This window comes from Malania oleifera, chromosome 4 (genome assembly GCF_029873635.1).
Source record: "Malania oleifera isolate guangnan ecotype guangnan chromosome 4, ASM2987363v1, whole genome shotgun sequence".
In the NCBI taxonomy this organism is placed as follows: domain Eukaryota; kingdom Viridiplantae; phylum Streptophyta; class Magnoliopsida; order Santalales; family Ximeniaceae; genus Malania; species Malania oleifera.
In genome coordinates this window covers 68,803,637-68,816,583 of record NC_080420.1, presented here as the reverse complement: position 1 = coordinate 68,816,583, position 12,947 = coordinate 68,803,637, and positions in this window count along the sequence as shown.

Sequence of the window (12,947 nt, the reverse complement as noted above, 5' to 3'; positions counted from 1 at the left end):
GTTTTGTAAATATATCAGCTAATTGAGCATGAGTATTTACAAATTCAAGAACTATTTCTTTCTTGTTTACATTATCTCTTAAAAAGTGATGACTTATATCAATATGTTTAGTTCTTGAATGTGATACCGGGTTCTTTGAAATATTTATTGTCCTTGTATTATCGCATTTTATGGGGATTGTTTGGTATTGAATTTCGAAGTCCCTTAATTGTTGTTTCATGTATAAAATTTGAGCACAACAGCTCCCAGCTGCTATGTATTCTGCTTCAGCTGTGGATAATGCTACGAAATTTTGTTTCTTTGAAAACCATGAAACTAATGAGTGTCCTAAAAAGTGGCAAGTCCCACTAGTGCTTTTTCTATCTATTTTGCATCCTGCATAATCTGCATATGAATAACTCATCATTTCGAAATCAGTTCCTTTTGGATACCATAACCCTAAATCAAGTGTGCCTAGCAAATATCTAAGGATTCATTTTACTGCTGTTTGATGTGATTCCTTAGGAGCCGATTGGAACCTAGCACACATACACACACTGAACATTATATCTGGTCTACTTGCTATTAAGTAAAGTAAACTTCCTATCATACCTCGATAATGTTTGGTGTCAACTTGTTTCCCTTTTTCATCCTTATCTAGACTAGTTGAAGTACTCATGGGAGTTCCTATAGGTTTACTTTCTTTCATATCAAACTTATTTAACACGTATTTAATATACTTAGTTTGATTTATGAAAGTTCCATTTTTAGCTTGTTTGATTTGCAAACCTAAAAAGTAAGTTAATTCTCCCATCATGCTCATTTCAAACTCTCTCTACATAGTTTTAGCAAATTCATTACACAAATCTTCATGAGTAGCTCCAAATATAATATCATCAACATAAATTTGAATTATAAGCATATTATTATCTTTAGTTTTTATAAATAAAGTGTTGTCTATCTTTCCTCTTGAAAAATTATTTTGGAGTAGAAATCTGCTTAGCCTATCATACCAAGCTCTTGGAGCTTGTTTCAATCCATATAGGGCCTTAGTTAGCTTAAATACATGTTTTGGATTTTTAGAGTCTTCAAAACCTGGAGGTTGTTTAACATAAACTTCTTCATTAATATAGCCATTTAGAAATGCACTTTTTACATCCATTTGGTATAATTTGAAGTCTTTATAGGCTGCATAGGCAAGAAGCATCCTTATTGCTTCCATTCTTGCTACAGGGGCAAAGGTTTCTTCATAATCAATGCCTTCTTCTTGATTGTAACCTTGTGCTACAAGTCTAGCTTTATTTCTTACAACTACTCCAGTTTCATTTTTTTATTTCTAAACACCCATTTAGTTCCTATGATTGACTTGTCTTTTGGTTTAGGTATAAGTTTCCATACTTGACTTCTTTCAAATTGATTTAATTCCTCCTGCATAGCTATAATCCAAGACATCATTTAAGGCTTCTTTGTTCCCATGAAGCCTTTGCTGTCCAATCATCTTTTCAAAGTTTTCTTTTCCTTTGGTAAAGTTATAGATAATTTTTTCTTTATCCTCTACTGCCTTTTTGAGTTCATTCACTTCTAGATCCTTTTTATTCAAATTATCTGTATGAGTTTTGCCTAACTCTTGAGTTGGTATATTTATTTCTTCTTCCAACTTCTTAATACAAGATTTTTTTTCTTCTTCAATAACTTTGAATGATTCAAGTTGCTTCACTATTTCTTTATTTTGATATTTCAAAGTTATATTTCTCTTAGAAATTTTTATGAATATCTTATGCAAAGAAAACAACTTAGCTTGCAATTCCTTATAGGAAGGCATGCTGTCACATGACTCATCACATGACTCATTATGAGATTCTGTAGAGGAATAGTAGGAGTTTACCTCTTCTTCATTCGCCATGAAACAAAAGTTTGCCATCTCTTGTCCGCTTGATTCATTTTTTGTCTTGTTGGAGCTTGAATCATCCGACGTAGCTTTCATAACTTACTTCTTCTTCTTCTTGTCTTTCTTAAGCAACGGATAATCTGGTTTGATATGCCTTAGTTTCTTGCAGTGATAACATATTGGAGGTTCATTCTTACTTTTATTTTCCTTCCTACTTGTCTCTTCTTTTTCAGGTTTCTTTTTATTGAACTTCCTAGGAAATATCTTATTTCTTCTATAGAACTTGCCTAGTCTCTTAGTGATGAATGCTAATTCATCTTGATCTAAGTCACTTGTCTCACTTTCCTCTTCACTAGAGCTGTGGCTAGACGCTTTTAGTGCAATAGATCTTTTATGCTTTGGTTCAGGATTCATTTCTTTTAAGGACATTTCATAGGTAAGAAGTGAACCTTTGAGTTCATCTAAAGAGGTAGTCTTAAGGTTTCTACCTTCAGTGATAGCTATAGCATTTGGTTCCCATATTAAGGGAAGGTCTCTTAGGATTTTTCTGATCATTTCGTAGGAAGTGTTGGCCTTACGAGGTTTAAAATCTTGTTATCATGTTTTGATGCTAACAAACAAGTAGAATTTAACATATTTGTGTGAGTAATGTTATTTCAGGGCTCACATATGAGAAAGAAAGGTCAAAGTGCTTACAAGGATCAAATGAAGCTTAAAAGGGAGAAAGCATGGATTTAAAGATGATATATTAAACCTTGAAGAATATGAGGCCATGCATGCCAAGAAATGTTTAAAGTCAAAAGAGTCAAAGAAAGGCAAAGTGAGAAAGCTTAAAGAATATGAAAGCTTGAAGAAAAGATGAACTCAATCCAAGGACAAAGCAAGAAGACTCAAGAACCTAAAATGAGAAAAGTCTTAGAAGTTCTAAAATGAGAAAAGTCTTAGAAGTTTTCATATAAGTACTTTAATGTTTAAAATATCATTTGAAATATGTTTTGAAGCTTTTCCAAGAGTTTATAAAAGATTTAAGGACCTATTTAAGAGTATTGAATTAAGTTTTATAAAGATAATAAGAGAGCAAATTAGTTTTCTAAAGAAAGATATTTATAAAACAAGATTTTTAAAGGATCAGATGACTGAACTTTTCAGTTCAGATGACTGAAGTAGAGACTTCAGATGATTGAACTTTAAGTTCAGACATCTGAAGAATTACTTCAGAGATATGAAGATTAAGTGCAGACGTCTGAAGAATTAATGGAACAAGACAGAAACTTTCAATAGCAGTTCAGACGTCTGAACTTGCGATTTCAGACATCTGAACCCAGACTTCAGACATCCAACCCTGTATTTAGTTTTATTTTAAAGGGGATTTAGGAACTTCAGACGTCTAACCTTGAATCCTCAGACGTCTGAACACTGTTCAACAGGCAAATTTTTTAAATTCTAATATTTTAAAATATAGCCGTTTAAGCTCTAAACTTTCTAAAATTTTGGGAAACACTTAAAGGAAACTTTTGCAACATGGAAACAATTTTGAAAGCCTATATATACATGGTTTTACAAATCAAAATACAACCATGAATTAAAAAATCTATTTTGAGAAGCTGAAAGCAATCTTGTTCTTCCAAAGTTCTCTTGCTCACTCATTGCAAAACTCTTTTTCTGAGATAGTCTGAAGTGCTAATCCTTCCTTCTTTGAATTCCAACTACTAATCCTCATCTAAGAAGGATATTGGTAAATTCTACACTTGAGCTTCATTCTGTTTCATATTGATATTTTACATTGAAGTATATAAGTGCTGAAATTGTACTAACTTGCTCTTTGAGAGAGTATACTTGTACGCAGATCTTATCTTGTGTTTCTTGTAGTTCTTTGACATTCTAAGGATTGTTTGGATGTTGGCTAAGCAAGGGGATATTGCTTAGAGAGGCGGGCTCTAGCCTAGTGAAGGAGTGTTTGAGCGTGGGGTATCACTTGTAAAGGTTTGTTCCACCCATCAATGGAACAAGTTTAATGAATCCTTTGGTGGTTTGCCAAAGGTGAGGACGTAGGCTGGGTATAAGCAGAATCTTGTAAAAATCCCCGTCTCACTCTCTCTTTTCCTATTCTTTATTTTCAGTTCATATACAACTGCGTGGATGTTTTAAATATCTAAATTATACATACTACACATATTTGGAAATCAAACAAACTTAAGGTTTAATTTTGATTTGGGTTGCGAAAACCGAAAGGGAGTACGTTGGTTACACCATATGTTGCGGAAACCATATGGGAGTACGTTATTCGGTTAACATCCCAAAGATAAATTTACCAAGAGTTTATTTGAATTCTAAATATTTGGAAAGAGTGATTGGATTCATTTATATAGGCCTTTACATCAGCAAGCATAAATTCTCATTCACTACAGGGCTTGGTTCAAATTTGGCTAATATCAACAAACAACCATTTTGAGTTTTTATATTACATAAGTGTTGTGTATTGGCTTGTTTGTTTGCTTTCTAATTATAGTTGATTGGTTTGGTTGAATGATTGGATGTTTGTATGATTAAATATTAAATAAAGAAACTAAGTTCTTGAGGGCTTAACAAATTAAACAAATAAGTCACAAATTGGTTAAAAGAAATAAAATAAGTTTAAGAATTCTAAAAGGAATTAAAAGAAAATTTTAAAAGCCAATTCACCCCCCTCTTGGGAAGCTATTCCTAATTTCAGGTAGTATAGGTTTTCCTTAAGGCACTTTGGGAGTTTATTATATGGGTAAATCTGGTGTACATACTTGATATTGTTTCATCAGAATTCATCTTGAATACTTCATATTCGCTTGTTAACATGTGTATGCTATTGTCTCTAACATCAATAGTTCCTTCATATGTCACTTCTAATTTGTCTCATATTTCTTTAGCCATCTTGCATGCCATGACCCTATTAAATTCTTTAGCATCTAAGGCACAGTATAAAGCATTTATAGCGCTTGAATTGATTTGTAGCATTTTATAGTCTGAATCGATCATATCCCTTTTTTCTTTTGGAATCTATTTTCCATCAACTATTTTAGTGGGAATAAGGTCTCCATCCATAACTACTTCCCATGATTTCCAATCCATGTGTTGGAGATAGATTTGCATTCTCTTTTTCCAAAACGTATAATTATGTCCACAAAAAATTGGTGGACGAGTTGAGGATTGGCCTTCACCGAGGGGTGCTACTCCAATATTTGCCATTCGATCATTTAATAGTTTCTTGTTAGGAATTACTATAACTAGGCTCTGATACCAATTGAAATTAGGAATAGCTTCCCAATAGGGGGGGGGGGTGAATTGGTTTTTAAATTTTGTTCCTTTAGAATTAGTTCTTTTAAATTGCAAATCTTAGAAACAATCACAATCAATCACAACAAGATCAAACTCTCAATTTAAGTAACAATATATGTGAAAATTTGCTGCACTCAGTTTAAGCCCTGTATCACAATTATTTTTCTTCCCAATGTTCAGTTTTTAAATAAACTTTCAGATTAATAGGTTAAGGATAATCAACCAACGTAGTCCCTTTCGATTTCCGCAATCAATGTTGATTTATTCAAAATGAATTACCTTCCAGTCTATTTAACAACCAAAAATTTAGGATTTAAATTTAAAGCAATCACGCAGATTATATCCTTGAAAAATAAAGAGTAGAGTAGAGAAAGAAGAACACAAGGATTTTTACGAGGTTCAGCTTCAACACAGCCTACGTCCTTGCCATTTGACAAACCGCCAAAGGATTCACTATTACCGTTCCTTTATCAGTTGGAACAAAACCAATTACAAGCACTCCTTGGGTAAGGCTAAAGCTCGCCTTCTCCAAACAATCTCCCCTTGTTTGGTCCAACGATTCAACTACTCAAATCATCAACAAGCCCTGTTACAAAGATAGAAAAACAATACGTACAAGAACTTGCTCCTTAAAGAGCTGATTAGTACAAGTTTAAAACACTAATGCACTTCAGTAAATTCATAATATGAATTTCAGAATGAAGCTCTTAGAAATTTATCATCATGGGTATCTTTCAATGAAAGAATTAGCAACTTAATGATCAAACATAATTAAAGTTAGCAAGAACTTCTCTTAATTTCGAGCAAGGATGAGAGCAATGTGAAGCACTTTTAGAATTTCAGAGTGAGAGAGAGTATAACAGCAGATTGTGAGTTCTTAATGATCTTGGTGATTAAATCAATGTGTCTTTAGGGGTATTTATAGATGTATAAAACCTCTTTGCTTGTTCCCCAAAGGATACTCATACTTGTTTCCATATATTAAACTTATTTGAGTTTCCAAATATTTGAATTTCAAAAAATATATCCGTTGGAAAACAGAAAAATTGTCGCGAGGCAGACGATTGTGAAGTCTTGATAGTCATTTGTCCATTTAATATAATGGTAAGAATCATAGGCAGAAAGGTGGCAGTCGTCTGTTCTTTGAGTGGCAGTCATCTGTCATCAGAATATAAGGTGATAGTTGTCTGTCCATGTGTAATTTTGAGCCTTTCAGTAACATATAAGGTGGACAGTCGTCTGGTGAAACTTTCACAGACTTCTCACTTTTTACTGACAGTAGTCTATGGGAGCCTTGATAGTCGTCTGTCAGGCTTCTGTGCTTCAATTTTAAGCCTTATTAATTTAGTCAGTCATCTATCTATTAACACACAGTCGTCTGACAACTGAATGATTTTCTTTTCTAGTCACTTTTTTATTTCTCTCTTATTGTTACTTGGAATATAAATTTGTTTTAACTTTGAAAACATGTTCCAAGGTATTATCTTAAGGTCTCTAAGTCTTTTTGCCTAATGAGCTTCAAAAAGAAAACTTCATACTTGAATAAACTTAAAGTACTTACAAAGACTTGTCCTAAGTTCTCAAAAATTCTTCTTTGCTATGAATTTTCTTTGTTGCTAATCTCTGGTCTCTCAGAATAATCTAAACTTTGAGCTCTCATGTTGATCTTCTTTAATCATCATGCTTTTATGTTCTTCAAACTTTGATCCATACTATCAGGCTTTGATTCATGCTATATGAGTACCTTCAATATGGATTCCTGAGAAAACACACACTCAACTGAAGCATGTTAAATCTTACTTGTTTGTTAGCATCAAAATGGAGTATTAAACCTTGTAAGGCCAGCACACATAGTTGGCTTATAATTAGAAAATTATGCTTTAAACCTTCCACCAGTAAAACATCATCAATAATTAATGAAGAATTATTACCAACTTTACCTACACCTGTGATCTTTCCCTTAGCATTATCTCCAAAGGTGACAAATCCTTCATCCTTGGGTGTGATGAATGTGAACTTTGTTTTATCCCTAGTCATGTGACATGAGCATCTGCTATCCATATACTATCTATCTTTTGAGGATGCTGATCTTAAGCATATTCGCAAGATGCAATCAAATAACTAGCTTTGGTACCCAGATTTTCTTGGGTCCAGGGGGGGTTAGTGCTAGATTAACCTTTGACCTTCCATACTTGCTTTATTTTTACATCTTTATTTTTAAAAGGACAGTCAAATTGTATGTGACCTAACCTTCCACATTTAAAGCAAGTAGTATTTCTATAATAATTCTTAGTTGGAGCATATGACTTTGATTCTTTTGTAAAATAACCCATGTAAAGATGTCTTTTCTTCAGATTTTCCTTTCCATTAAAACCGAGCCCTTCCTTTTCTAGGGAATTTCTTTGAGATCCTATGAGCTTTTCAAAATTGTTTTGTCCTTCAGTAAATTTACAAATAATTTCAGATTTATCTTTCAAATCCTTTTCTAACTCCTTAATTTTCAACTCTTTATTTCTTATGAAAGATGCGTGAGATTCATTTTGATGTTCAAGTAAGCTTGAAAGTTCTTTGTTTTTACTTCCCAACTCAGAAATTTTCTTTGGTTTCTTCTCAAGCATTTTAATAGTATACAAGTATTCTTGTTTCAGTTCATCATATAAAATCAAATCATTTTCATTTTCAGAATGACTAGAATAATACGAAGATGATGAAAATGATGATTGTACCTCAAGGTCATCATGTGCCATTAGACACAGATTGGCAACCTCGTTGTCACTGGATTTAGATTCTAAACCGCTAGTGCTATGTGTATCCCAGCCGAATTTCAGCGCCTTCTTCTTTTTCTTTGAGGCTTTTACGAGCTTAGGGCACTCAGGCTTGATGTGTCCAATTTCTAATGATATACATGAAAATACATGAATCCTAAAATCATTCTAAGTTATGTTGAGCCTCAAATTAAATCATATGAAAATGTAAATACATAAGATCCAAATACCCATTCCCAAGATGTTCTTGAACTTTGCCACTTGCATCTTGATTCTTGATTCTTGTACTCTTTAATTTCCATGGAGATTGCCAAAATGTGTATGCTTTGCTTATCTCCTTTATGGCTTCCATGACTCATTATCTTTCCGTGCATGTTTAATATAGGTCCTGTTCACAAACTCAATGCATAGATCAAATACCAAGTGATTTATCATTATCAAAATAGGATTGGACTCGTAGAGTCAACATGATTAAATGCTCAAACATAGACCAAAGGCTGACCATAGGGAACCCAAAATTTTCATAGAATACCCTCTACTTAAAACTCTGAATTCATACACATAGGATTGAAAATTTTAGGACAAAAATAGGGCTAAACCTTTGATTTTAACTGACCTCGGTTGATCGACCTCTTCGTGTATAAAATACCTCAGTCGACCGGCACTTCATCTTAGCTTGTCTTTTAAAGTTTCGATCGACCAGCCTTTTCTTGTTTTAAACGCCTCAGCCGATCGACCCTAACTCTCGGCCAATTTTTATAGCTCAGTTAAATTTAGTAAGTTATATTTTTTAAAACAATAGACATAATTTGTACTCCTCACATTAGCCTTGGAGTGGTGCTTAGGATCTCCAAATAAAAAATATGCTCTGATTAAAATGACAAGAGTCGAAGTTAGGACCCTATGGTGGTATTTGTTTTTCGATTTGGATTACGGATGGAGAAATAATCTAGAGAGAGAAGGAGGGACAGAGGAGAGAGAAAATGATTTTAGGAGGAGAGAGAGAGAGAGAGAGCATAGGGAGTTCTCTCTGAAATGGGCAATCAATTTCAATTTGAATTTCCTGAAGCTTCTCAAAGAAGCTTCAGGTTATTTTATTTGCTCATATAACTTTAACTTATATATATATATAACTTATTATATAATATTAGAATTTTATATTATATTATTTAATTAATAATAATTAATTAATTTTAATACTTTAATATTATATATATATATATATATATTGTAGGATCATAACCCTAATCAAGTATAACTATTTTTGGGGTTGTTACATTCTTCCCTCCTTATAGAAATTTCGTCCTCGAAATTTGTTATCTATCTCATGTATCAATCTCTGAGGAAAAATTCACTGCAATTTTATTAATTACCCTCACTTATGGCAAAGGAATACCGTGGTTACAAAAGAGGGTCCTAGGAGATTACAATCATTCCCATAAAAAGAAAACTCTCCTAAAACCATTCATAACCTAAAACCAAAAACACATATCTATAGTCAACTATCCTACACTGTACAAGACAAAAGCCAAAAACTGTTACTTACCTTTGCTTGTCTAACTCTAGATTCAACTGAACAAGTGCGGATATTTATGACACATCTTATCCTCCAACTCCTATGAAGCTTTTTCAACTGCGTGATTGCGCCATAGTACTTTTACTAGTGGGATCCTTTTAGTGCGTAACTTTTGTTCCTTCCGATTTAAAATTTGCACTGGCACTTCTTCGTATGACAGGGTATCTCTAAGCTTCAGTGATTCATAATTGATTACATGGGAAGGATCGGGGACGCACTTCCTCAACATTGATACATGAAATATGTTAATCTGTATGCGACTGAACCCACTCTTTCCAATATCTCAAATGGTTTAATAAACCCAGGGCTCAGCTTACCCTTTTCCCCAAACCTCATAACTCCTTTTATTGGTGTAACTTTAAAGAATATATGATCCCCCACACCAAACTCCAGCTCTCGTCGGCGAGTGTTTGCATAACTTTTCTGTCGACTTTGAGCTATTTTGATTCAGTATCAGATAATTTTGATCTTTTCTGAAGTCTGCTAACCTATCTTTTGCCCCAATATCTGTATTTCACTAATTTCATCCCAATATAATAGAGATCGGTATCTCTGGCCATACAAATCTTCATATGATGCCATCCTAATGCTGGCTTGGTAACTGTTATTATAAGCAAATTCAACCAGTGGTAAAGACTGTATCCAACTACCTCCAAAGTCCAGCACACAAGCTCACAGCATATCCTCTAGTATTTGTATGGTCCTCTCTGTCTATCCATCGGTCTGAGGATGAAATGTTGTGTTGAACTTCAGTTGAGAACCCGTGGCTCTTTGAAAACTCCTTTAGAAATAAGATGTGAACTGTGGGTCTCGATTTGATACAATGGACACTAGCATGCCATGCTATCTAACTATCTCTTATATGTATATCTCTGCTAGTCTACTCATAGAATATTTAATTCCAATTGGAAGGAAATGGGCGGTCTTTGTCAATCAGTCAACGACTACCCAAATGGTATCCTGTCCATGCAATGCCAGCGGTAACCCTGTGACAAAGTCCATAAAAATATGCTTTCACTTCCATTCGGGAATGTGAAGTGGTTGCAATGATCCCGTTGGTCTCTAATGTTCAACTTTCACCTACTCGCATATCAAACACTGCTATGCAAATACAACAATTTCTTTCTTCACATTGCCCTACCAAAAAGACTCCTGTAGATCCCTATACATCTTAGTACTTCTTGGATGCACTGTATATAGGGATCGATGTGCTTCCTCCAAAATAATTATTTTCATCTCAGCATCAAAAGGTATGCAAGGTCTAGTATGGAACCTCAAAGCTCCATCCTCTGAGATATCAAACTCTGCTCCTTGATCATTCTACAGTTAATCCATAATCTTTAATAATTTCGCATTTTTCATCTAGGTAGCTTTAATTTTTTCCTGTAAGGTGGTCTGAAGTACTGGATTAGTAATGAGGGTTTCATGATTTCCCTCTACCAATTCCACACCAAGCCTTTCTAAATCCATCTAGATCGGATGCTGAGTCACCATTGCTAATACTAATGAACCCACTAATTTCTAGCTCAAAGCATCTGCTACCACATTAGTGTTTTTTGGGTGGTAACTGATGGTGCAGTCATAATATTTAATCAACTCTAGCCACCTTTTTTGTCTCATGTTTAATTCTTTCTGGGTGAAGAAATATTTCAAACTCTTGTGGTCTGTGAAGATCTCAGACCTACCCCCATACAAATAATGTCTCCAAATTTTTAAGGCATAAACCACTGTTGCTAACTCTAGATCATGGATAGGGTAATTCTTTTCATATTTTTTGAGTTGCCATGAAGCATAAGCTACAACTCTTCCCCGCTGCATTAGTACACCCCCGCTGCATCACTGTAAATTACAAAGCTCCCTTCTCCTGAGGGAATTGTCAGTACTAGTGTAGTAATAAGCCACTGCTTCAATTATTGGAAGCTCTACTCGCACTCATCTTTCCATTCATACTTTGCATTCTTCCTGGTCAATCTTGTCAAAGGGTCTAATAATTAGAAAATCCCTCTACAAAACGACGATAATATTTCGCCAATCCCAAGAAACTCCTTACCTCGTGGACATATTTCAGTCTCTTTCAGTCCACTACTGCTTTTATTTTGCTCGTATCCATAGAAATACTACCCCTGGATATAACATGCTCAAGGAATGTAACTTTTTCCAACTAGAACTCACACTTCTTGAATTTAGCGTATAGTCTTCTTTCTCTCAGTATTTGAAGAACTGTCCTCAGATGATCCTTGTGCTCCTCATGGATCCTTGAATACACCAGAATATCGTTAATAAAAATCACAACAAACTGATCCAGGTGCCGATGGAGGACCCTATTCATCAGGTCCAGGAACACAGCAAGAGCCTTCGTTAGTTTGAACAGCATAATTAGAAATTCATAATTGCCATACCAAGTTTGGAACGCTGCTTTCGGAACATCCTTTGCCTTAACCTTCATTTGATGGTACTCGAATCATAGATCAATCTTGGAGAAAGTCTGTGTCCCCTAAAACTGATCAAATAAATCATTAATGCGGGAAGTGGGTATTTATTCTTCATGGTCACTTTATTTATCTCTTCGTAGTCGATGCACATTCTCATCGACTCATCTTTCTTTTTCGAAAACAATACTGGTGCTCCCTAGGGTGACACACTGGCCCTGATAAACCTATTGTCTAACAATTCTTCTAGTTGTTCTTTCAACTCCTTCAATTTCGCTGGAGCCATTCTGTATGGTGCTTTAGAAATCGACACTATTCCCGAAGGTAGGTCGATAGCAAACTCTATCTCATGATCAGGAGGCAGTTCTAAAAAATCCTTCGGAAATAGATCAGGAAAATCCCTATCTATCGGTATATCCTCCAACTTTAATTCCCCTTTCGGCACTTCTTTTACATAGGCGAGGTACCCCTGGCATCCCTCCTTAAACAACCTCCTCGCTTGCATGGCAACAAAATCTATGGTGGGGTACTCCTACTTTCGTGGAGGTATGAATGTTACCTCTTTCTGATAACGGTCAATACTGGCATAGTTGGCAGCTAGCTAGTCCATCCCTAGAATTACCTCAAAACCATGCATGTCTAGGACTACCAAATTAGCTGGCAAGGACCTCCCCTAAATACTAATTAGAAAGTCTTTAAGTACCTTCTTACACAACACTACAGTCCCGATCGGCGTGGCCACTGATAAATTGACACCTAGTGGCTAAGTTTCTATTCCACAGAACTTGATAAATCTCGGTCTATGAAGGAGTGAGTCGCCTTTGAATCAAATAAAATAATAGCCCTATATGAAAAAAAATTGAAATAATATCTATCACTACATAGTTTGTCGCCTCAGCATCTTCTGGTGTGAGAGCATAGACTTGTGCCGAGATGATATTCCTCTACTAGTCACCTCGAGGTCCTGGGTAATTTCCTTGGTATGGTCTGGAAGCAAG